The sequence below is a fragment of the Falco rusticolus genome, chromosome 2 (genome assembly GCF_015220075.1).
Source record: "Falco rusticolus isolate bFalRus1 chromosome 2, bFalRus1.pri, whole genome shotgun sequence".
NCBI classification, from domain to species: domain Eukaryota; kingdom Metazoa; phylum Chordata; class Aves; order Falconiformes; family Falconidae; genus Falco; species Falco rusticolus.
The window spans coordinates 106,589,681-106,614,328 of record NC_051188.1 but is presented as its reverse complement, the minus strand read 5'-3'; the positions used below and the strand labels follow the sequence as shown (position 1 = coordinate 106,614,328).

Genomic DNA, 24,648 nt, shown 5'->3' with positions numbered 1-24,648 from the left:
CCACCACTAACCCATGTGCCTAACTGCCACATCTACATGTCTTTTAAATACCTCCAGGGACAGTGATTGTACCACCTCCCTGGGCAGCCTGTTCCAATGCTTGATCACACTTTCAGTGAAGACATTTTTCCTAATTTCCAATCTAAACCTCCCCTGGTGTAACAGCTTGAGGCCATTTCCTTTTGTCCTGTCACCTGTTAACTGGGAGAAGAAATCTACCCCCACCTGCCTACAGCCTCCTGTCAGGTAGCTGTAGAGAGCAGTAAGGTCCCCCCTGAGCCTCCTCCTCTCCAGACCAAACAACCCCAGTTCCCTCAGCTGCTCCTCATAGGACTTGTGCTCCAGACCCTTCACCAGCTTCGTTGCCCTTCTCTGGACGCGCTCCAGCACCTCAATGTCTGTCTTGTAGTGAGGGGCCCAAAACTGAACCCAGGATTCCAGGTGTGGCCTCACCAGTGCAGAGTACAGGGGGACTATCACTTCCCTAGTCCTGCTGGCCACACTGTGATACAAGCTCAGTTGCTATTGGCCTTCTTGGCCACCTGGGCACACTGCGGGTTCATGTTCAGGTGGCTGTCAACCAACACCTCCAGGTCCTTTTCTACCAGGCACTTCCCAGCCTCTCTTCCCAAGCCTGCAGAGTTGCATGGGCTTGTTCTGACCCAAGTGCAGGACCCGGCACTGAGCCTTGTTGAACCTCATACAATTGGCCTCGGTCCATCAGTCCAGCCTGTCCAGACCCCTCTGCAGAGCCTTCCTGCCATCAAGCAGATCAACACACCTGCTCAGCTTGGTGTCATCTGCAAACTTACTAGAGGGTGCACTCAATCCCCTCATCCAGATCATTGACAATATTAAAGAGAACTGGCCCCAGTAATGAGCCCTGGGGAACACCAGTTGTGACTGGCCGCCTGCTGGACGTAACTCCAGTCACCACCACTCTTTGGGCTTGGCTTTCCAGCCAGCTTTTTACCCAGAGAAGAGCACTCCCATTCAAGCCATGAACAGTCAGTTTTTCCAGGAGAATGCTGTTGGAAACAGCGTCAAAGGTTTTACTGAAGTTTAGGTAGACAATATCCATAACCTTTCTCTCATCCAGTAAGTGGATCACCTTTGTCACAGAAGGACACTAGGTTCATCAAGTAGGAGCTGCCTTTCATAAACCCATGCTGGCTGGGTCTGATTGCCTGGTTGTCCTGTATATGTTGCATGATTGTGGTCACTACTGAAACCATCCCATTTTGGACCTGGACTGGATGATTTTTTTCTATTTCTGAGTATATGTTCTGGATGCTTCTAAGGAAACCTGGACAACGTACCCAAATACTAAGGACTGTGCCTTTTCAAGACAAGAAAGCATGAAATGAAAATATTAGTTCTTTGTGCTCCCTTAACTTACATGTTTCTTGGACTGTGTGCATTAGGTTCCTTTCAAATATCTCGGATTGGTGGACGGCTGGTTGGGTAAATGGACGGATAATGTGTGTACCTATGGACCCCAAAATATATTTATAGGATCATAATCAATATCATGATCATAATACTATCTCACTTTTTTATGTTATCTACAACTGTTTTTATATATGCAGAAGCAAAAAAATATTATGCAAAATTCAGTATTAGAAAAGCAGTTAAAAGATTGTTTCTTTATGTATATAAGAATCTATTAATGCCTGCAAATTAATGAAATAATTGAAGTCCTTTTGATAGTATAATTCACATTGGTAAAGCTACAAGGATGACTGTATGATCTGTGGAGCATCTCCCGATAAAGGAGAGCTTGGGTTAATTAATTTCCATCATTACAGGCACCAACATTCAGTTGTCTTAGGCCTTTCCCTCTCTTTGTTATATTTTCTTTATATATTTCAGATGGTCATACCTAATTGATGGTTGACCTTATTTATTGTCAAACTCGAAAATCCTGGACTAGTTACATTTCGATGTAAAATGATGGGATGAACAATCTCTTACAGAATGGTTGATCTATAGCAATCACGTTCAAAACCCATTTATTCTAGTTCTTGGGGAAAAGGGGAGTTTGGAGTTCTATATCGTGATGAATTAAAATTCCTAGCTGTTTCTGGAAGATTGATATTGGAATGAGAATACAGATGCTGATATCATCAGGTGCTCCAAATGACATGGATATCAGAGCTCTGGTCCCCTAGTCCAGTGAAGACAAATTTAAATCCTAGATCTTTAAGTGTTGATCCATGTTGTTTCTTTTGTCAATTCTTTCTCTTTTCTTGATCAATTTTATGTATGAAACAGATCTTGACTCCAAGTAGAAGTAAAAAAAAAAAAAAAAAAAAGAATTAAAAAAGGTATGGGTAGGAGATTTCTAGATTATCATGATATAATATCAATTAATATTTGTAATATTAACAGGAATGTAATACCTTAACATTGAGTTTAATCACATGAATATTAGTAATTAATTTCCTCGATTTTTTTTTTCTCCCTTGCATGGAGTTTTGAGATGGCAGTATACAATCAAAGAACAACAATGTATCTTTAGGAAACCAAATAATCCTGGAAAGTAAATACCAAATGAGAGACACAGTGTTACATGTATAATAACTGTAGAATACTGTATTTAACAATCTAAGAAAATAGCATGTGAATAGATGCGATCAGAACAGTAGATTAAAGGCCCAGGGCTCTTCAAGTGACTTGATCTTTGTGGATTTCTGTCTGAATTCAGAGTTGGCTGAATGAATGTAGGAATATGCGATCAGATACTGCTCTACAGCTGCTCTGCTTAAGGGACTCAAGACCATACCTTTTCTGACTTCAAGTAGACCATAAATTATTTTTAGTAATTCTGGCTCCAGTTGTTTCCATAGGTAGCAAATGAGAAATCTGTAGCTGTTTGATCATTTTTTACCTGCTTATATAAGCCATTGATCACTGACCTGTACTATATGACTTTTTGCCAAATACAAAAAGTAAAGTGGACTTAAAAATTGTGGTAGCGCTCAGACATCCATGAATTCATAGCCATTCTCACCAAGGAGACATCCTTTTCAGTTGCTGCATGTGGCAGAGGTCAGAGTAGGGGATTTCTTCTACTGTGGTAGTTTTGTGCTACAAGCTCTTTTTTTGCAAGGCTCCAGTTGCACACACATACTGGTTTTGTTCTGGAGTATTTTAACAAACTTACTGATGTTAAGTGTATAATGGCAAAAAAATGGCAATTTCTTAGAAAGGACTTTTGGACTGTTTCTATAACGTTGAGCTATGAAATTCAAGTAGAAAGGTATAAAATTATAATGATTTAATTTTGTCAAGGATTAACATGTATCATTCTTGCTGCCTATTGATATGTTTGTTGTTGTCTTAGCTCAGCAAGCTTTCCTAAAATGTGGATCATATTCTGCTACAAATGAATTACATGGTATGTATGAAGAGAAAGGGCTATAATGATTTGCACATGGTTGCTAACCTGGAAGGATAACTAATGGACATAGAATAGAATGGAACTTGCTTTCACATTTATTTTTAAAATACTTCAGAGTGCATTAGAATAATGAGCTAGTTACTGATAATGGGATGAGAATAAACAAGGCCGTTTGTATGGTATGGCAAATTAGACGTCAATTATGTGGCAAAGCAGCACTGAAGGATGTAGCAGACTGGGAATTAAGCTGTAGTGTTAATTGATTATGAAATCATTTGATAGCCTTTGGTTTTATTGAAATGATTCTGAGAGTGCATCATAAACTTAAAATCCATTATAGGAGAAGGACGAGGCTCTGTACTGCGGGTAACCTCAGCAGTGGGCCAACCTCTGACAACAGTGAAAAACTCAGTTCATTTCTTGCAGCTATTTTGCATAAAGTAATTAGAGGATTGTGCATCTTTCTGACCATAACTATGAGCACAATTTGGATCTACCACCTTTAGTTTTGCAGCATGAATAGCTTTGTTTCAGCTGACGCGTGTGCTCTTAATCTTTTATGCATATATATTTTTCTTCCTTAAATTACAGACAAGTGTGCCAAGTGCTTTTATTTGAAGAGGCAAGATACTATAGCATTAGCTGATTAATATTACCCAGCCTCTGTGCCAGGTGACAGTCCCCAGTTTCTTTTGACTTTGGAGAACACTGTAGTTTTGGTCTGGTTTTATACCCCTCCCAAGGTTTTTGCCCTTAGTCTCTGTGGGAGATCACCAGATGGCAAGATGGGCCACTGGCAGCCTACTGTACCTTCGGATGTTTTAAAATCTGTACTTATGCCAGATTTGGTGCCTGCCTCACTCGGCTGCCCACTCTTTTTTTGTGCTGTGGTTTGGTGGGTCTCGCTTTGTCCTCTGCCCCAGTTCAGTCTCCTAAATTAACTCCACCTTTTTCATTTTGGAGTAAGAGCAATTGCCAGAAATTCATAGTGCTTTGGTTCTAAGTGGTTTATAACCTTCTAACAGCTTTTTCTGCTGCTGCTTTTAGCGCAGGACTCCCTGTCTTTTTTTAAGAGAAGGTCTAGGCAGTTTGGCAGCCATACTCATTTTGTCTGCCTCTCTTCTGCCTTGGACACGATCTCTTTTTGCTGTTTCCCACTTTCTTCTTCTAAGGGCAGGAGACCCATGTCTATGGAGAAGCCAGAATGTAAAGATAAAAGGAAGATGAAATGGGAAAACAGCAGTATGAGGAAATAAAAGCATAAAGGGGCAGACTATAAATCTGTGGCGCAGGTTGTGGAAGACATAGGTGTGTTAAATGGCCATTCAGGGTAGCTGCACAGTTGCTATATGTGCAGTCAGAGTTTTGCTGTCCCTGGTGACTTCTGTCCTTCAGTTTTATTTCTTTTTGAGAACAAATTTTGTCCTAGATGCTAGGGATAACCTCCATTTTGCTGGAATGTATCAAGGGGTTTTAAGTTCTGCTCAGGTAGGTACTAGGGATTGGCAGAAGGGATCTCATTTTTAACTACTAACATGAAGCAAAGCAAGAAAGAAACCCTAGCAAAAACCCCACCATCAGAAACTTTTATCGTCCATAATTCCACTGAATAATGTTACCTTTGCATATGAACTTGTACTGAGTAATAAGACTCCTGGGTATGGGATGAAATGGAAGGCAATTGAGCCAGTCTGACATTATTTGGTTACTAGTGCATATAAATACTGTTCTAGTGCCACTTATACATAGGTACCATACATATCTTTAATGGTATTTAATTGAGATTAAAGAAGCTGTTGGAGTGGATGCTGTGAATGCATATTAGGAATATTACTTAAAACCATAAGCCTTGATATGATAAACCATAACAAGTCTGAAGGACTCATAATGGCTTATCATGTCAATAAAATGCACTTAAAAATCCCCAAGTGATTAGAAGGAGCCATTTCAGTCTATTATATCAACTGTTATATGCTGAGAGCATGAGAGATTTATTTTTCTTTTCCATCCTCTGTTTAAAAAAAAAAAAAAGAAAGGAGGAAATTAAATCATAATAAGCTATGTTCAAATAAAACCAAGGCACTAAAATAAACCCACGGAAGGAGACTTACAAATTAAGGAAGACAGTGAAAAGTTCTCTCCAAGCAGAGAATACTCTCAGGTTACAATTGGTCTCATTCCTGAGCATCGCAGGATGGAGAGTGTGCTTGCACCAATGCTGTTCCTGTTCAGCTGTGGGGAAGCATGGATGTAACATTTTGTGGCAGAAAATCAGAATCATTTTGGCCCTTGTACCAGTGATGACCTCCAACACTTGCATATAGGGAAAACTGAATTGCATTTACCACCCCATGTGGTAGTAAATGCTCAGCAAGGACTGTAGCAGAAGAGGGTGGTGATGTTTTCCTGTCCCTGTGCTTTTCCTGAGTGATTTTTTCATGAATCTTCTTCATGGGACAGGCAAGGGCTAAGGAAGTAGCCCCCAAGCTCTCGGGGGCATCAGAGGCCCTGATGTTGGTTGGTATCACACCGACAGAGCTCCAATCATGGGCAACTGCTGCAGAGCAGCTGTTTGATGGTACTTTTCTATACTGGAGACAGTCTGTTGGTCTCTGTTTTCTCTATGCGTTACCCTGCCTGTTGCTTGTTTGCTTTTGTCACCCTGACTGGCCTGCGAGGCTTACGCAGATCCAGGAGGCTTCGGGAGATGGCAGGGGGGGCTGCTGTAAGAACCGTCCTTTGGTGTAAGTGAGGCAGGAGCTACTTTTGGAGGTTGATTACTGCCTTGGCCCAGGGTGCATTTTAACCAGGGGAAAACCTTGTTTATTAATTTATAAGTCAGGAAAATTTGGGGTTGTTATCTGCCAATAATAAATAAAGGCATTATGTTTTCCTGCTGCAAGGAAAGGTAACTCTCCTCTAAAAAGTGGACTTTACTCTTTCCCGATAAATCATTTAACTGTACCAGCATCCCACATTTTTGGGTTCCTTCCTTCCGCCAAAATTCATAGAGGAGTGAAAAGGCAGAGTGGATCCTTGATATTGCTTATTTGTGGGCTCTGAACTGGATTATGTAGCCAGTCTGTAGCGTTTCAAACAGATCTGAGCTGACTCTCAGGGGCCAGCTTTGCAGATAGGTCTGGTACAGTCTTAAAATAGCCCCTGGGGGCAGATTGCTGGTAAAATTGGAGTGTGGCTCCCCAGGCTGGTGCAGTCGAAGGAGAGAAGAGTGTTGCTGAGTAGCTCAGTGTCCTGCTCTAAGGTGGCAAGCTTAACCTCTGTGGTGCCTACGCTTCAGCTGTTTAATGTCTGAATAGATGGGAGAATATTCTGGGAAAATTATTTTTTTCTCTCTCCACAGTATCCCTGCTATCTCACTTGCAGATATTACATCTTACATTTAGTGCAGTCCTTCCAAATAGTCCAGCTTCATCATCTCAAGGCCTGAGTCATGCCTACTCCTGCCTATATGGAATTAACCTGTTAATCCCTGTGCCCTGTTCAGAGGCTCAGGGTGCCCCTGGAACAGGGATGTGTGGGGCTGCAGCTTTTGGGAGATTCTTCAGCGCCGCTGCTGGCAGACAGGCAGGAGAGAGAAAATAAACAGGTTCAGGAGGTGGAGGAAAATGAGCTGGTGGAAGCCAGGGGAGGGAAGCAGTGGCAAGTAAACACAGCTGAACAGGAGGAAAAAGATGTTTATGTATGTTTCTTTAAGGTTTGCGGTGGGGATAAATGCAAGTCTGTCAGGACAAATTCTCTCCTCACAGTGCTGTGAACCCTTTGTCTATTTACATGCTGTTATATGTGAGTAAAAGAAAATTGCATAATGCCACATTTCTGTGACTGGAATGCATACAGTGAGGTTTGGCAGAGGTAAATTTAACTGGTGCATGAGAGCCCCAGTTTGAGACTCAGCTGAAATAACAAGCCAGAATACACACATTCACATATGTATGTATACACATATGTACGTGCATGTGTGCATGCCGTCATGTTACCCAAGACAGGATGCTGCGTGTTGGTTGACCACTCGGCAGAAACAACAGTTTAAGAGAGACTTAGAAACATGCACCGGATTAAAAAGGAGATGGCACCCTAAGAAACACCCGGAGATTTTATATCAGTGCCATCTCAAATTATTAAAGCTGGGGAAACGAGGGACATCTAAACACAGCCTCAGCACTGTTAGTAGGCATCTGACTGCACGTTCTGGAGCAATATTCCAAGATTCATTTTTCATTTTCTCTGATATGTTGTTGGGGAGGGAGACATGTAGTTGAACAAAGTGATCAATAAAAGAGCAAATAAGGAACAAACACTAAGAATATTCAAGATAAGGTTTTTACTTGAAAATCACAGGCAGCTTTATTCTGCAGAAATCTCTGAACAGAACATTCTTCAGTTTATTCTGTTCATTTACAGCAATATTTATTTGACAGGCTTATGTTTCAGGCAGCCAGAAGGAACGAATAATATTAAAAAGACCCTACAAATACTAAGACGCAGGAGATAATAAGTCAAGCAAACAGACTGGGAACAAAACCAAACCAGTAAAATAAAGCTGCATACATACCATAAACAAAAATATAGTTTGGAGTTTTACAGTTTCAAAATCTGATATTTTACCTAGATTTTAATATGTTGAACTAAGACTGTAAAATTAATTATGAACTTTTAAAACATTTATAAAAATGGCTAAATTACATCTGTCCAAATGATCATACCAAATTCTCTAAATGTGCAGGGAGAGACTTTAATAATATTTTGCAGTTTTTAAATACTTCAGCTTTATGTCTCTTAGGAACCTCAGAATAGCATCGTGAGAAACATAAAAATGAGAGGGGTTTATTTACAAATATGTGTAAGCTGATAAAATATAGCCTTTTAAGACAGGCTGCTTAAATACATTATCTACGTTCATCATGTGTGTCTACCTGTGTGTATGTCATATGGTTTATCTAGCATGTATTCCTGTCACAGTACAGTTGTAGAAATAATCATCACTCGGTGTGATTTAGACACTTTCCTCCATAAAATTATTCTTTAATAGATGGTTTGTGTTCCTTACTGAAGAACAACACTTACACATCGGTCTGGTATCAGTAAATTTGTGTATGCTTTTTCTTGTTTTGTGCTTTGAACTAAAAGCAGTCAAAGCCGGGATAAGTTTGTTTGTGAAAGCTTGTTGCATACTAATGAGAAGAAAAATCATCCCAGCCATACTGAATAAATTCTGTAGATAGTATGAAGGATTTTCAGCGATCCATATTGTCCTTGGACTTGGCTGTTGCATTGTACTTTAAATGGAATTGATTGTGTGGTTGTAATGAAAGTAACAGATTGATTTCTATACAGAGTTACACAGAGTAAATAGAAAAATGTTCTTGTCTTGACCTGCATTCATAAACTAAAAATCAGTGGCTTTTGACCTAATCCTTAATAAAAAATGTAAATGTAATATAGGAAATTGGAAGGTTTCTTTAATTCTTAGGAAATTTACTGTTTATTGGGTTTTGTGGGGCTGCTTCCCTGGATTTTAAATGATTTTGTTTAGGAATTCTAATAACTGTATTGCATTTTCTCTTGGAGGAACTTGTACTTTTTTGCTGTTTGCATGTTTGGAAAAATACATTTAACTCTTTCTCATTATTCCTTGTGCCTTGATTGCATAGCATTTTCCTTTATCTGGGTGGAATATTTATGAATTTCAGTACCCTTGCTGTTAAACATTCTTAGCATAGCATCTTTGCAAGTGTATGACCCATACGTTTTTGGGTTGCTGCTGCACACTTTCATAGATTATTTCTGAAAGATAACATTTTCTGAACTGAATATGCAGATTAATAGCTTTATGTTGTAATAAAAAGAAGAAAGCTGTTGACTGAAATAAGATGCAACATTTTTTCCATTTGAATAAACCCCAATGAATGTTTATATTATTGCAATTATCTCAGTAAAAGGCCAAAGAGATATTTATGAGCAATGTTTATTACTCTGGTTTTTATATGTGTGAGATTGTGGTTCAGGCCCCAGTAAAATGAACAATCTAGCTGGCAAACTCTCTTATTGAGCTGTAAACTAGGACTACAATAAGAAAGATCAGAGTTACTGCATTCATGAGTTTCTCGGTGAATTTTGTGACTTTATTTTTGGTTCTTAGAGTTTAATTTCTCGCTGAAGTAAAACAGCACATTGTAGCGATGCACAAACAAGACAACCAAAACAATAGAAACCCTAATGCACCGACAGCCACCGCTACTCCATTGTAGCTTCCAAAGGCACGCTATTCTTCCCAGCCCACTTGATATCCTGCAGGTTGTGGCAGTACAATTCACAGGAAAAGCTTAGACATTGAGCTTGCACGCTTCTTGACTCCATTTTAAACCCTTTGTTCACACCGGGGTGGCATTTTTTCACACCACATGTGGTAGCTTTGACTCCTATCCAGCTTGTCGTATAGAATCAAAGTCTGTGGTTTCTTACATTCCCAGTGTTGTCTCCTGAGCCGCTGTATTCTTTGTAGCTCCCAAAATATTACAAATCTTAATTGCATTCACAAATGTTTAAAGCTTTATAGGGTATGGGATGAGACAAGTACACCTGCACACTAAGATTTGGTTAAAATCAAAGCTGTTTGCAGGGGAGGGGGAAGAGCTCTTTTTTCCTCTTTCTTCTCTTTTTAAAAAAAAACCCTCAGCACTGGCTATTAAAAATGATGTCGTGAACTTGATATATGTTCAGTCAGCCTGATGCATGTTTTACAGAAAAGAAACTAATGTCTAATACTAATATTTTTAATTTTTAAAATATATGAGTGCTCATAGTTTGATTTAGTATTAAAACATTGTTCGTTCACCTTAAGAGATGTGTACTTTTTTTGTTGCATGTAGGCATGATCTGAGATGTTTTCTTTTCCCTACTTTTCCAAAGACAACCTTCATCTGCAGTTTTGCTGGAAGTTTCATGTGCCATAATGTCAATAATAAATTCTACTTCAAACTAATTTTTGAGAGAACAAAAACAGTCTACCAATATGAATACCACTAAAATATACATTTTTGAAAGTTTATTAGTAGAAGATATATTGCTTAAATTAATGTCATTCAGTGTAGCTAAAATGCCACTTGATTCCTTAAACAAATGCTTAAGTATGTATTTCTTACTAAGAAACTTTACAATGGATGGCAAGTGCAGTGTGACATAGCAACAATAACATTTAGATAAAAATCATGACGGGAATTCAAGTAACTTGTATTTTACACTTTTTGATATATTTTTAAATGATCAATGAAAATTAAATGGTTGCATGATTTGAAAGAAACATTCTCAGTTCTCTATATATTTATAAATCTTTATGTTCATTGTTACTGCTCCACTCAGCTGGAGATAATAGAATAATTTCTCCTTAGCACATATGCTAGCCTGTACATTGACATGACACCCTAATAAATATTTTGACTCGAGAGCTGCTGTTTGTTGCTATTTGTCAGGTGGTTAGAATGGTCTTTTGGCTGCTGCTGCCTTTGGGAACTAAAATATTAAAATGTATGCTTTCAATCTAGCAGTTTTCTTATTGTATTTTGATACATTTTCTGACTGTTCATTCACTCTTTAAGAGTATAGTGCCGAGATGTGTTTAATGCATATTGCTTATTCACCAAAATATAACTAATTGCTTATGGTGTTTCTGAAATGCTTACATTGGTTTTATGCTTCCTTTTAAGAATGATATGAAATCGTAATATGTAAGGGAATAGTTCAGTAACACAGCCTGTAGAAAGACAAAATTTCAGCGTTCTTTTGGGTTTAGAAAATATAATTAATAATAATTTCACTTACATATTTTTATGCCATTTCCTTGCCATTTATTTATGTCACATTTGGTGTTAAGTTGTTGAATTGTCTTAGCTGGTCTGATATATAGCAGCACTTGAATAACAGAAACTCTGTTCCAATTAATCTTTATTTTATATTTCAGTCCGAAATCTGAAAGGTATGAACTAACCTCTAGTAATCATTTATTTTCAATTAGCAGCACAGTTTTATTAGCTCTGACTGCTAAGAAGTTTTTGTGTAATTAAAACGCACAAAATATATGAAAGCAAACATTTAACTCATGGTTGTTTGGGTTTTTTTGTCTGTGATTTTCAAACAAGAGGATCACTTGGAAAACACATTTAGATTCTGTATCTAAAAATGGTTTTATTTTGCATACTAAATTATACAAAACATATAGAAATGTTCTTTGAGGAGATCAGTGATTACTTTATTAACACATGCATTTAATTGGATTTTTTTACAAGTTACCTATTGCTTAAAAAAAGTAATTAATCTAAATTAACACTTCCACAGACAAAACGAGATAGTTTATTCCTTTTGCCAAGTACCTTAGCAGTTTCTGCAGTTTAACTAGCTACACGCATCCAGACATTCTGAATGCATTTTTTATCATTAAAAAGTAGTTCCTATATGAAAACTGAAACAGTAAAAAAATAAATCCTTTCAGAGTGTAATACAGTAATTTATGTTAAGCAAGTCTTTTTCAAAGCACACTATAAGGAAACAAACATATAAAATACACATGCAAGCTTATCTATTTACTGTTTAAATATTAAAACAATGACTCAGAAAAGCAATGTACACACGTTTATCAGAAAGTTATTTTACTGTCACACTTATCTACATCTAAACTTGATAATATACATTTTTAGAAGACTCAAGTATGAATTTCTCTGAAGCAGTACAAGTTTAGTAAGTGTATCAAAATTAGTTTACCTACTTTCACAGCGCATATTTACTGAAGAAATGGCATGATCTTATTTCATTTAAGTGTCATGAAGCAGAAATATAGAATAAACATTTATCAATATCCATTCCAGAAAATGTCAACTTTTATTTCTTGGCATATCTTACTTTTCCCCATGTTTCTTCAGACCCTCTTCGCGTTACCATTTCTTCTACTTCCAGAAAAGAGAGGAGGGGGGGGACCCCAACAACAAAACCCCCCAAACAATCAGCAAAAGCATAATTGGTTTACATTGCCTTTCAGCTCGTGGCCTGTCCTCATATTATTAAATCAGATCATACATACTCCCCTAAAATTCAGCTTGGAGTAATCCTCTGCTACTTAAGGCTGGATGAAAAGAGTACTCATTGTGAATTATGTTTCATCTGTCACAATAACCTTCTTTATTCTTTAGTGCACCTCCCCTTTGCCTGCGGCAATTAGAGAAAATAGGTATGCCTTGAAGTATGAGATAGAGGTATCTCAAAAATATATATACTGATGTCACATACAGACAACGCAGGGTAAGCAACACCCTGAAGAATATATAAGCCCTTTTTGATGCGATCCGAATTTTATTAGGACAGAGTAGAGGCAGGCATATTTTACAATGAGTAGGTGCTGATGGTTTTCACTAGGTTATTGTTTTTTTGACAGGCAGTGGTCAGAGAGTTTGCCATTCTGTTAAAAGAAGAGTAAAAATTTGCTTACCGACTGATTTCAAGAATGTATCATTTTCCACATCAGCTACAATTCTGTCTTTTTTTATTTAAAGGTGTTAGCATCTTTTTCTTCACTCCCCCCTGAAATTCCTAGAGTTCTGTTGAACTCTTCGATTGAACACTTCAGCTATGTTTTCTCAGTGGCTTAGCATAATTTTCATAATTTCTTGCTATGGTTTGGACATTTATCTGTTTATTTTTTTTTTTAATTAAATACATTTTTTAAAAAAATAAGGTGCCCAGTGAAAATGTTTGTGCAGTTAGTACAGAAGAATACAATGTATTTTAAAGCTCCCATGTTATGAGTTGTTAAATTTCCAAATTGTTTTTCTTTGTATATTGAGGGAAAAAAGAGATAGAATTCTTTTAGTTTTTTAGCCACCACTGTCAGGTTATTTTATCAATTATTGTAATCAATGTCTGTCTTTCCTTACCACTATCTACTTTATTTGTATTTAACAAAAAAATCCCAACCCAATAACAACAACAAAACCAAAAGAAAAACAAACAACAAAAAAAGGGGCCATATTCGCTGGACTTTTTACTTTTTTAATTCACCTTTTTTTTTTGGAATTTTTTGGAAGCTATCCAAGTTCACTTTTTCTCTCATGTATTTTTAAAGCTTTATGGTAGCAAACCACCAGTCGGTATCTTATTTTGAAACCCCTCATGATTCTGGGCTATTCATACCGATTCAAAATCAGCCTCCCTTGCACTTTAAGAGGGCTGATGTTCAACTGGGAAGGACTAAAACAGAAAGCATCTTTAAAAAAAGAAATTAAAATTAAAAATTAAGTGTAAAATCAAACAGATTGCAACAAAGATTCTGTTGTGAGGCTGGTCTAACATTAGGACACCATTATTAAAGTACCTAAGAAATTGCTATACTACAAAAAACAATAATACTTGTGAATAAAGGAAGAGAGTTTGGCCCACTGCACAGGTTTGGGCACAAAAGTGCTTGCTAAGCTATCTATTTCACACATGCAACGACAGAAGGTTCGATATTCATTCGATCGATGACTGAAAAGGCACAATGGCAAAATCGGACGGACTTCTTTTCAAATACAGATCTCCGATGTCCCCCTACAGTCTGCAGTCGCACGGCTGGTGGTGTGGCACAGACGGAGCAAGGGTTACATCAAGGCTGTTCTCTGGACCGTGCAAACAGTCTAGACCAATGACCTGCAGCATCATGCCCTTTGAAGAAGAGGCAAGTTCGGTCACGACGAAGAAAAATCAAGGCGTACCCCTTTTAACAATAGGGAGCAGCTCGTGGCTGCAAAGAGGTAAGCAGGGGTAAGCAAAAAAGGCATCTGCTTCCATGGTTACAGGCCAAGCATGGGAACCTTGCTTTTGAAGAGGGACAGTTCTCAGGCTCCCTCACAGGCTATGTCATGCATTATAAGCAAAGGCAGGTTGAGCTGAAATCCGCAGAGTTATTTCAGAGTAAAATGATACGCGAGCACATGGCTGTTAGCAAAAAAAAAGTCACATGACTGTTTAGAAGCAGGCTTGCACTGTTTCTGAATTGAGCCGTTAGTTTGGGGCATTTTCTTCTTTTTTTTGTTTTCTTTTTTCTCAGCTTTTGCAGCAAACTAAGAAAATTGGGAGAATGTTTATACAAAACAAACATTTGTTTGATACACAAGATTCTGGCTGTTTTGCTTCTCTAAACTGAAAAAAGGTCAAGGGTCAATGTTTTTTTGTGACAGGGCCACAAATCCTTTTGTTAGCGTAGCTTCAGCAAATGCCATTTAAAATAAGATTTTGCTTTTCTTTCTAAGTGCATATTATTATAAGTTTGACAGAGCATGAAAGTAATGAATTTCTATCTCTCTGCAATAACTTTTTTTGTTCCAATATTTTACCAGCTATTTTTCTTCCTTTTTTGGCTCTACAATGGTAATTTTTGACATTTTCACTCCTAGACAACACAATTTAAAATGCACACAAAAGTTAGCACATAATAGTCTTACCTTCTGCAGGGGGAAAAAATGTTATCTGCAGGCTATAGGCAGTAAAAATGTGATTAGTGAAAATAAGCCTGTGGTGTAACCATTAACCTTTGAGAATCATTATGTTTGTACTTTGTTTCTTTTTGCTTTGTTATTCTTTTAGCTGCAGCGTATTACATTTCCTTTTGAAAAATTACAATGTGTAGTGTATTTGCTCCGGCATAAGTGTGACTGTTTTGTTAATTGTATTTATTAAAGCTGTTGTCTGAAATTTTTAACTGTTTGTGGTAGTTTGTAAATTTTGATGGCTTACTATTTTTATTAGAATTTTACTGTTAAAATGCTTGATTTAGGACCAGTAGCTTCTGTTGTGTACTTGCTATATGTTGTTTTGTTTTATTGTAAGCTACAGCATTTGTGTTATTATCAGTACAAGATTAATTTTTTACAACTATCCTTGTCAAAATTGAGGTGGAGTGAAAATATCTGGTGAACTGTTGAACAGAGTTTGAAGTTTCAGGAACAGTAATAATTACTCCAGTCATTTTGGTCAGTATTTTTTGCTGCTCTTTAATAACTCCAGGGTCCTGTGGTACTTGGTACAATTTGTATTGCTATACTATAAATGTAATTAATATTTATGAGTGAATCAAGGGCAGTAGTTACTTAGAGTGTATTCTGATGTTCCGTCAATCTATAGGACAGTTCGATTTAACTTTTGATTGGGGACTGCATATTCAAAATGCAAGTATGTATGTGAACCAACTGTAAGTTGCTTCTAAATAGTAATAGGCTTTTTTAAAAAAAAAGTCTTTTGGCTATCTTGGAAATTTATGGGCCAAAATTATCTAACAAAACATCAAAAAATGCATAGGACGACATAAACATGCAATACAAGCAATTAAATATTAATAGCAAAAGTAGGAAGCCCATTATCTTTAAATGGTCATGATCTGGATTCATTGCGTTCATTTTGGATAATTTATATCTTGCATATTAATTCAGTTTTCAGATAGTCTTTGACATGATTGCAATCTGTACCTTTTCTCCAGAAGGTCCATTGACTAGTCCTGTTAGTTTAAAAGAAAAACCTATTTGCTGGTCTTTTGTGTAGGCTGTTACATGTAATAGAATATTTTGATATTCCAGCTGAACTATAGAAGTGTGTTAATGATGAAAAACATGTTCATATACTGACTGCAGTTTGGAAATTCATACACCATGTGGAAGTGTTATGCCTTAAGCTTTATTCAGACTATGTGAGATTCTCTTAATTTTTGTTTGTTACCTTCAGTGATACATTAAAAGATTAAGTACTGACAGTGCTTAAGACAGTGCTGTTGTATTTGGTATCCAAATACTGCTTGAAATTCAGCAATGCAATGGCAGCAGTCACTTATTCTCATGCTAATAACACATTAAGTTTTAATAAAAAAAAGAAAAGGGAGAGAAATTTGCTCTTGGAAGGAAGATTTTTAAAATAAAAGGCTTCTCTCTTGTTCATTTCTATTGTAACTGATAAAAAAGTCATCTCTAGTTTCACAGCAGTCTGCACAGTGTACCAAGGGGAGGATCTGATCTTAATTATATTCATGAACATTTCTTGAAATAATTAGTTGTCTTCTGTAAGGAGCTGAGGATAGAGCATTGCAATGAAAGATGTGGTGTTGAAGGGAAAAGGTGCATCTTTCTTAGCAATGAAAATATGATTGTGAAACCATTAAGTGCTATTTGTGCTGTTGTTGTAGGATGGATTTTACTATGTGTTCAGTTGTTGCCCTAAGTACATTCACTCCTGGCCCTCTTTTGTTGACACTGAAGTTCTGAAAAAACATTGGGTTATACTGGGTTGTTGCTCGAGCAGCGCACCAGCTTTGCACCTAGTTAGTTCAAGCTAAAGTTCAGGCTGCCAGTTGGAGGCGTTTTACTCTATTATTGACCCATTCGTTTAGATGAAGAAGCATATCATCTAAACATCATATTCCCTTTCTTGAATACCAGGGATCTAAGGGCCTCAAGAAGCAACACTATCTTCTAACCTCCATTGCGATACAGAAGCCAATTCAGCTTCTCTGAACAAAGGGAGTACGTCACTAGTTCTGAGAACAGGGAGGAGGAGGAGGGCTTTTTTTACACTGGAGATGCCACCTGGATGTTGTGAAGTTTTGTGCTTTGCATAGCAAGGATTATCAGATGCAATTTCCTTCATAATCAGTGCAATTCATGCTTCTGTTGCCTTCAGAACTAATTCCTTTGTTTTCACAAGAGTGGTGGACAAAGATTTAACCCAATATGCTGTAGACAAGGTTTGCTGTATCATCAGTTTATTTTCGAGGTATTTTATACTGAGTTGCTTGCTTGAATTAAGGGAGGTATCAATCCTACCAGCATGGTTTATCTAGCTTTACTTCCCTGCAGAAGCACAATGAATTACAGAAAGCTGTTAAGATAGCTGAACCAATGTGGAACATCTAGCCTACAAAATCTTCAGCTGTTGGGAAAAAGGGTTTATAACAGATGTATTTCACCAAAAGTCTCTTAATTTGAGTCAGACAAGTAAGCCTCTTTGGGGAAAAAATAAAATAAAATATTGTCAGCTCTGTTGTAGTGTCCTGAACCAAAACCAAGCAAATACCCTGAAGAGACCATGATCCCCTTGCTCAGTGAAGGTAAGGGTTCTGGAGTTTGGTACCATCTTTAAGCAATTTTTATACTGGCACTTACGATAAGCAACAGTGTTGTAAGTCATCATTTCAAGGACAGGAGTTTATCATGTTGCACATCCTAATAATGTACTGGATAAATTAAAAGCAGTAAAGTGAGCCCAAGTTTTAGTCAGGTGATACAAGAAGAATTACAGTTATCTGAAATCTGAATGAAAAGATACCTTTTTAATTCAAGGTTTCTTAATGTGCTGCCAGCTCTAATGCCTTCCAAAAGTCCTTTAGTTTGCTTCTCCAAGATCATCCTTTTCCGTATTTCCTTAATAATAGAGAATATTCAAGCCTGACTGTGGAGTGGCTAAGAGCAGGGACTAGAAGAAAGCCATTTAGCAAAGAATCGGCGAAGGTTAAAACTGTGTTGTTTGAATTTTAGTAGTATGTGAAGGTCTCTAGGCTTTTCCCCTCAAAACCAAGGTATCTGATGAGTTACAGCCAGTAACAGTTATTTGCTTTAGGTACTGTATGTGGATTTGCTTTGCTATAAACTTGGGAATGCTTAACTGCATCAGCTTCAATTCAAGATACAAAACAAAGTCTCTCTGGCTCTTGAATATTCTTCTTGGTCTGTAATGGCCACCACAAAAAGCCTTAGAAAGTCTATTTAAGTCCTTACTCCTTATGCTAGCCTCCTTCTAAATGCTTTGAATAGGAATAACAGATGCAGGACAAACTCTTTAGTCAGATGACCAGAAGGACACATTTTCTCACTCAGTAGCATTGTTTGATGATGTTTTGTCCTGGAAATGGAAGTTAGGCTGATTCCAGAAGCATCTGAAGTACATGAAGTTCATTTCAGTAGTAATTTTCTGATCCTATGATATTAAGTCCCTTTAATGCTTATGTTCTGGTTATAGGAAAGGAACCTTTAACATTACTAAAATAATGTTAATCCAAAATAACCAATATTTCTTGTAGCCTTTTAACAGAGACGTGCAGAACAACAGCAATAACAGCTTTGGTTTTGTGTAGATCCTGACTAATGTAAGATCACAATCTTTGTGATATGATCCCATGGCAAAATTATTTCCTGCAAAGAGCCAGTCATACCAGTCACAGAACTGTAGAATCATAGAATAGTTAGGGTTTGAAGGGACCTTTCACATTCATCTAGTCCAACCTTTCTGTCATGAGCAGGGCTACCTCCTTTCACTAGACCAGGCTGCTCAGAGCCCCATCCAATCTGACCTTGAACACTTCCAGTGATGAGGCTGCCACAACTTCTCTAGGCAACCTGTTCCAGTGTTCCACCACCCTGATTGTAAAAAAATTTTCTTCCTTATATCTAATCTATATCTACCCCCTTTCAGGTTAAAACCATTACCCCTTGTCCTGCCACTACAGACCCTGGTAAAAAGTCTCTCTCCACCTTTCTTACAAACCCCTTTAAGTTCAAGGGCTACTGAAAGGCCACGGTAAGGTCTCCCTGTGGCCTTCACTTCTTCAGCCTGAACAACCCCAGTTCTCTCAGTCTTTCAGCAGAGGTGTTGTTGCGCTCCGATAATTTTTGTGACCCTCCTCTGGACCCGCTCTAACAGGGCTATGTCTTTCTTGTGCTGAGGGCCCCAGAGCTGGATGCAGTACCCCAAGTGGGGTCTCGTGAGAGTGGAATAGAGGGAGAGAATCACCTCCCTTGACCTGCTGGCCACACTTATTTTTTTGCAGCCCAGGATATGATTGGCTTTCTGGGCTCCAAGAAGGTGCATCATCATAATGAAGAAAACAGGTTTTCCTAAAAAATGATTGCTTTTTCCCTTTCCAATATTTTCAGAGGAGTATCACAGAGACCCTTTGAATGCAAAATATGCCTTTTTCTCATCATTTGTCTCCTCTTCTGCACTATATAATCACTTAATGGAAAATCAAACAGGACTTATGAGAGACCAGAGCGTGTCTAAACTACTGTTGGTCTTGGTTTTAAAATATTGTGCTGTCCATGGAGTGACTCCATATTTTTTTTCGTATTTGATTTCTTCCAAAGAGATAGTCATGAAAGTTCATGGGAGTTCTCAGGATAAATATCAGCTATTTTATATACTGATATGCCTTTGGTAGAATTATTACATCTTGTTTCAGAAAACAGGAGTGCAAACTTCCTCTGTTGAATAGTTCTGCAAGTTTTACATTACTGAAAAGAAAGAATTCTAAAGAAATCTTGTAATACTTGTATGCTCCATGAGTAAAGATCCTTGCGAACTAGGGCAAGCATGCAAAGTTTGCACTTAGCAGTATATGTCAGAGTACGTAGCAGAATGCAAAACAAGAACAGTCACTTCAAAAAAGAGAAACTTTGAAAAGGTCAGCGTATGTGCTTAACAAATGCCACTGTCAAGGACATGTTTTTGAGAGCTGTGGCCTAAGAAAATCAAATTTTCTTAGAGAATGGAAAATCTGATGATTTTTGGTTTATGAGTGGCATGATGGTTGATAGTTTGACATTAAAAAATATCTGAAATTACATCCTGAAAAAAATATTTCATATTTCTGTGAAGAGACATACCTTTGATACTACCGTGACTGTGATTTTGGGTCTGAATACATGTTTGTGTGAGAACTCTAATGGTATTTTTTTTTAACTCATTAGTTCTGACTAGGTGATCTCTCTCTTAGACTGCAATGTTTAACAGTTTTAAATGTTTCCCACCATTGTATTTGAGTCTTCTCACGGTGGTCCTGAAGTCTATCTGGTTTTCATTCATGAAACAAGATTGTTCAAGTAATGCTCTTGTGGGCCGCACTAACAGTCCATCTGTGCTGGTGCTTATTCTACGGCAGTGGAAACAGGGCATGCAATTTAGGGAGAACGCATGGACCACAGAAAGGAGAGAGGCCCATTTCCCTTGTACTCCCTTGGCATCCATAATTTTTGGATTTGTGATATTAGAGGGGAGATCCCTACCTGTACCCTTCTGTATCTATTTATGGACCTTCTGTCCATGAATTTGTCCTTGAGCCTGAATTATCTGGAGGTTAATCCTTTTGGTATTATGGTTCAGGGAATAAAGTTTTTAGATGTTTGCATTTCTAAGAGTTGTTCTGAGTTTTGGTTTCTGAGCACCAAGTAGGATGAAAAGTATTCATAATGACTTAGACTATGGTAAATAATTCAGTTTTGAATTGTTCATGTTTATATGTTCAGTAATCTTCCAAATGTTCTTTAATTTGTATTTACCTTGGGATTGAGAGTGATTTGGATTAAAACTTTCCCCAGTTATCCCCTGTCATAAGGAATTTTGTCCAAACACTCGTATCACATGAAGAACTCTTCAAATGTTTGTATGCAAACAGGATTGGTGAGATGTGAAGAAAGCCTTCATGAGTATGTGCTGGCCAAAACCAAAACTCCCAAGATACTTAGTCCAGCCTGTTACTTGCTGCAAAACCTTTGGGATAAACCTATTTATCTACTAGCACTTCCCTCACAACGCAAAGCAACACTGTTATAGTTGGAACACTTTTTCCATTCCACCTCATATTTGGAGGATTTAAGGTAAATTCTTAAGAGTCAGCAGTAGCCAATTTCTAAATATTAATATACTGTAAGAACACACACTATGGTAGCTACATTTATTTGTCTATGGAGGTGACGGAGAGTATCAATTTCCTTCCGATTTTAATTTGTTCTTTGTGAAGCAAAATTCTTTAGTTGTTCCATTGGAGATGATCATAGAAATATGTATTTATGCTTACTTGTTTGATTTTAATGTTTATCCTTTGCTATTCAAATGTTTCAAACTTCTTGCTTAGAAGATATAATTAAGGAGCTTTGATAGAGATGGATTGCCAAAAAGCATCCTACTTACTTCCCCAAGTCTACATCCTTTTATTTATGATTGATGAAAATTCAGCATCTTTTTTTCACTCCTGAATGTTACAATATAATTTCCTGAAATACCTGTTGGTCTTGTCTTTCTTATGTGCTAGTCTAGAATATCACTTGTCAAACTGTAATCCTGTCAAAACATTATACAAGCACTTGATTTTTGAAGGGAAATTGTGCTTCCTGTAGTTACTGTGGGTTTTAAAACTGTGCTAGAAGAGCCATTTTCAATATGCAGTTCAAAAGTACTGTCAATTTTGTGAAGTTTCCTCTGGATTATTCCAATCAGAGATCATGAGGGTTAGAGACACGATGGAAGTTTGAAAACATAAAGTCGTATCTGTGGTTATGCTTACTTCTGCTGTCATCTGGTATCTTGTGATTTTTAAAAAGGAAATTAAGGAACTGATTATATTAAAAACCACAAAACAAGCTGTTCAGTTGATCCAGTATGGATCTCTCCAACTGAGGTATTTGTTTAGACACGGTCAGTGAAGAGTGTTTCTAGGGCACAGCAGACTTCATCCAGTCAGATTCTCTAAAAATAGATCGCATGAATCATGCTGTAAAGTGTAACTCTAACTATAAAAGAGGCCTGCAGGACTAGCTCAGAGGTGCTGCTTAAAACTAGGTAAGATCAATTTCATCCAAAATGACTGAGACACCAATGTGTTATGTCCATAAACCATTTAAAAATTTATCAAGTTAGACGTTTCAGATAGTGGAATAAAATTATTAATGCCTTGAATGCAAGGCACTGCAACAACCTCCCCAGCAACAGTGCCTAGCATTCAGAGCAGCCAGGTGTAGGAAGCACAAATTTAGTTGTAACAGAGAAAAACTAGTAAAATGAATAGTGGGAAGGGAGAGATTATTGTGAGGATACTGAAAGCTTTATTTTGCTTCAATAAAATAAAGGCCAAAAGCAAAGATATGCTGTGGGGAGAGGAAAATTGCAAGCAAAGGAGAACAACCATTTATTCTGAAGAACAGAGCTTGGACAGAGGTAACTGGCAGAAAATCAAACTAAAAGTTAGATTTCTAGCCATCAAAGCAGTAGCATTCTGGAGAAACCTCCCAATAAGGTGGTTGGGTTTTGTTTTTCCACACAGGTCTAACTGCAAGGTGGAAAGTGATACATTTATGAAAGGGAATGTGAAACACGGTTGCCTCTGATAGCAGGAGCCTGGACTCGATATGCCACCACTTTGATCGTAGAAGGGGATGATATGCATGACTGCGCTTATTGAAGTGACAGTAATTATGCTGTAGATATGCCTATACTATCAATGTGAATATGTTGTGGTGCTTCTTTATACTTGTAATTAATACTAATTGAGCTCTCAGAAACCAAATGGTTGCTCGTTTAAAAATCCCGTGCATTTGCTGAATGTGACAACAGGTTATATCTTATTGCACATCCTGAAAAACTCCATGTTAATGAAAGGAAGGCACTATATGCAATCTGTTGATGACAAACAGCTCAGAGGATTTCTTATGGAATAAACTGAGCATCTTCTGCCAGAATAGGGCTTCTACTACATGTGTTTTCCCTTGTTATTATATTTATTGTACCAGAAATGTAATTATAGATTAATACTTTTCCCAATAAATTCAGTTAAACAGATCTGTGTGTTTGCTGTGAAGACGTTAGTACAAATGAGAAAAATTACAGGTTTTGTGCACAAATTCAAACTGTTGTTTCAGGTGCTAAAATTGAGTCTAAAAAATTGAGTTGGTTGGCACTTTATAAAAGCAATAAAAGTATTTATAATGGTGACTTTATTTGCATACATAGCTCAGCACACAGTTGAATGTGCAGCCAGCAAGTGAGTGCCCCCAGTTTGTGACATGACAGAAGGCCGTGGGGCCTGGAAGAGACAAGATGGCAGAGGAGTAAAGTAATTTCCCTTCTTTTGGCCTGCTCCCTGCCTGTGTCTGCTGCAGCCCATGGAAAAGCGTGATCTGAGGGCAGGCTACCTGCTCGGATGGGCTGACTGGGGCGAGTGAGGGGTCAGGCACTTCACCGCGTGGTACTGACTTATTTTGTTGGTTAAGCTGCTGATATATGACAATTCCCTTAAATTCATTAACCTGTTGAAGTTCATCAAGCCTCGAAAAAAAAGATTCCTCTCTTTTGTCTGTATATTTTGTAATTATGGGATATAACATTATGCCGTTCTCTGAAAAGGGGTTAATAAGTGAAACTCAGTTGGTTTGTAGCATGAGTCCCGTATCCTTGTTCTGATGTGCTGCATCTCTTCCAGGTGTATAGCCATCATTCCGTTTCACAACTGGACCATGTTTGCGGCTTCACAAACTGCAGGTAAGCCCTGAGAGTGTCTCCCAGCATTTCAGGTGCCGAGTCACCATGACCAACCTCTGGCACATGGCATTGTGGGCAGTGCAGCTGCTTTCCACCCCACAGCAGCTTTTCCAGGACACTTAGGAGATGCTCCCACCAGGTTTGAAATGGCTCCCAAGGAGCGCAGTCATGGCTCTTCTCCTCACAGCACAGGGCCACCAAGGTGCAGGGCCAGCCATGGGCAGCAGCTGGAACAGCCCCCTCACCAACACCAGGCCAGGCCCCGTGGGTGCCCATCCCTCAGGCTGGGGCCCAGAGGCTGGGCCCTGTGGCATGGCCACCCCTGTGGTGGGGGAGGCAGGGCCGGGCCTGCTGCAGTGGGGGGCACCCGCGGCCCCAGCCCAGCTGGGATGGTGTGGCAGGGCCCCGAGGCTCAGCCTCCTGGGGGGGATGTTGGCAGCACCAGAACTGGGTCAAAAGCCTTAGTGCCGTTCAATTTGGTGGGAGTTTTGTCATTGCTGTCTTCACTCGAATGAAAATTTCTAAGTTTCTAAGAAAGGTTAACTGCCAGCTCTCTCACCTGTGGGAAGGCTGGGAGCGCCTTGATGTGATTCAAAATATTATTCCTTACAGATGCGATTAATTACTTCACACGTTTCATGGAGAGCGATACTGTTTCAAATCAGAATGTGCCATTGGACCATGTAGTTTAAACTCTTCAATTTTTATGTTTTGTGCTGTTAACCCCTTGTATTTTGTCTTTGAAGCAGGAAAGGCTTTATTTTTGTATTTAATCCACTATTTATCTTGATCGCAAAAGTAATTAATTCCTGAAACAAACTCAAAAATTGTGCCTTCTACCTGTTTTAAATTTGATGAGCTTCAGCTTTGAGCCATTGTTTTCTTCTGGCACTTATAGATGGTAGTTGTTTTCC

At 38.2% G+C, this 24,648-nt stretch overlaps 1 long non-coding RNA gene across 2 annotated transcripts in view; it reads left to right on the top strand.

The window, feature by feature from the left end:
* The window catches only part of LOC119143756, a 301,625-nt gene that overhangs the window by 136,184 nt on the left and 140,793 nt on the right, over positions 1-24,648 (top strand). For both annotated transcript variants that reach the window (XR_005102782.1, XR_005102781.1), the window contains exon 3: positions 23,676-23,734. This is a non-coding gene — a long non-coding RNA (uncharacterized LOC119143756). The remainder of the gene's footprint in view (positions 1-23,675; positions 23,735-24,648) is intronic.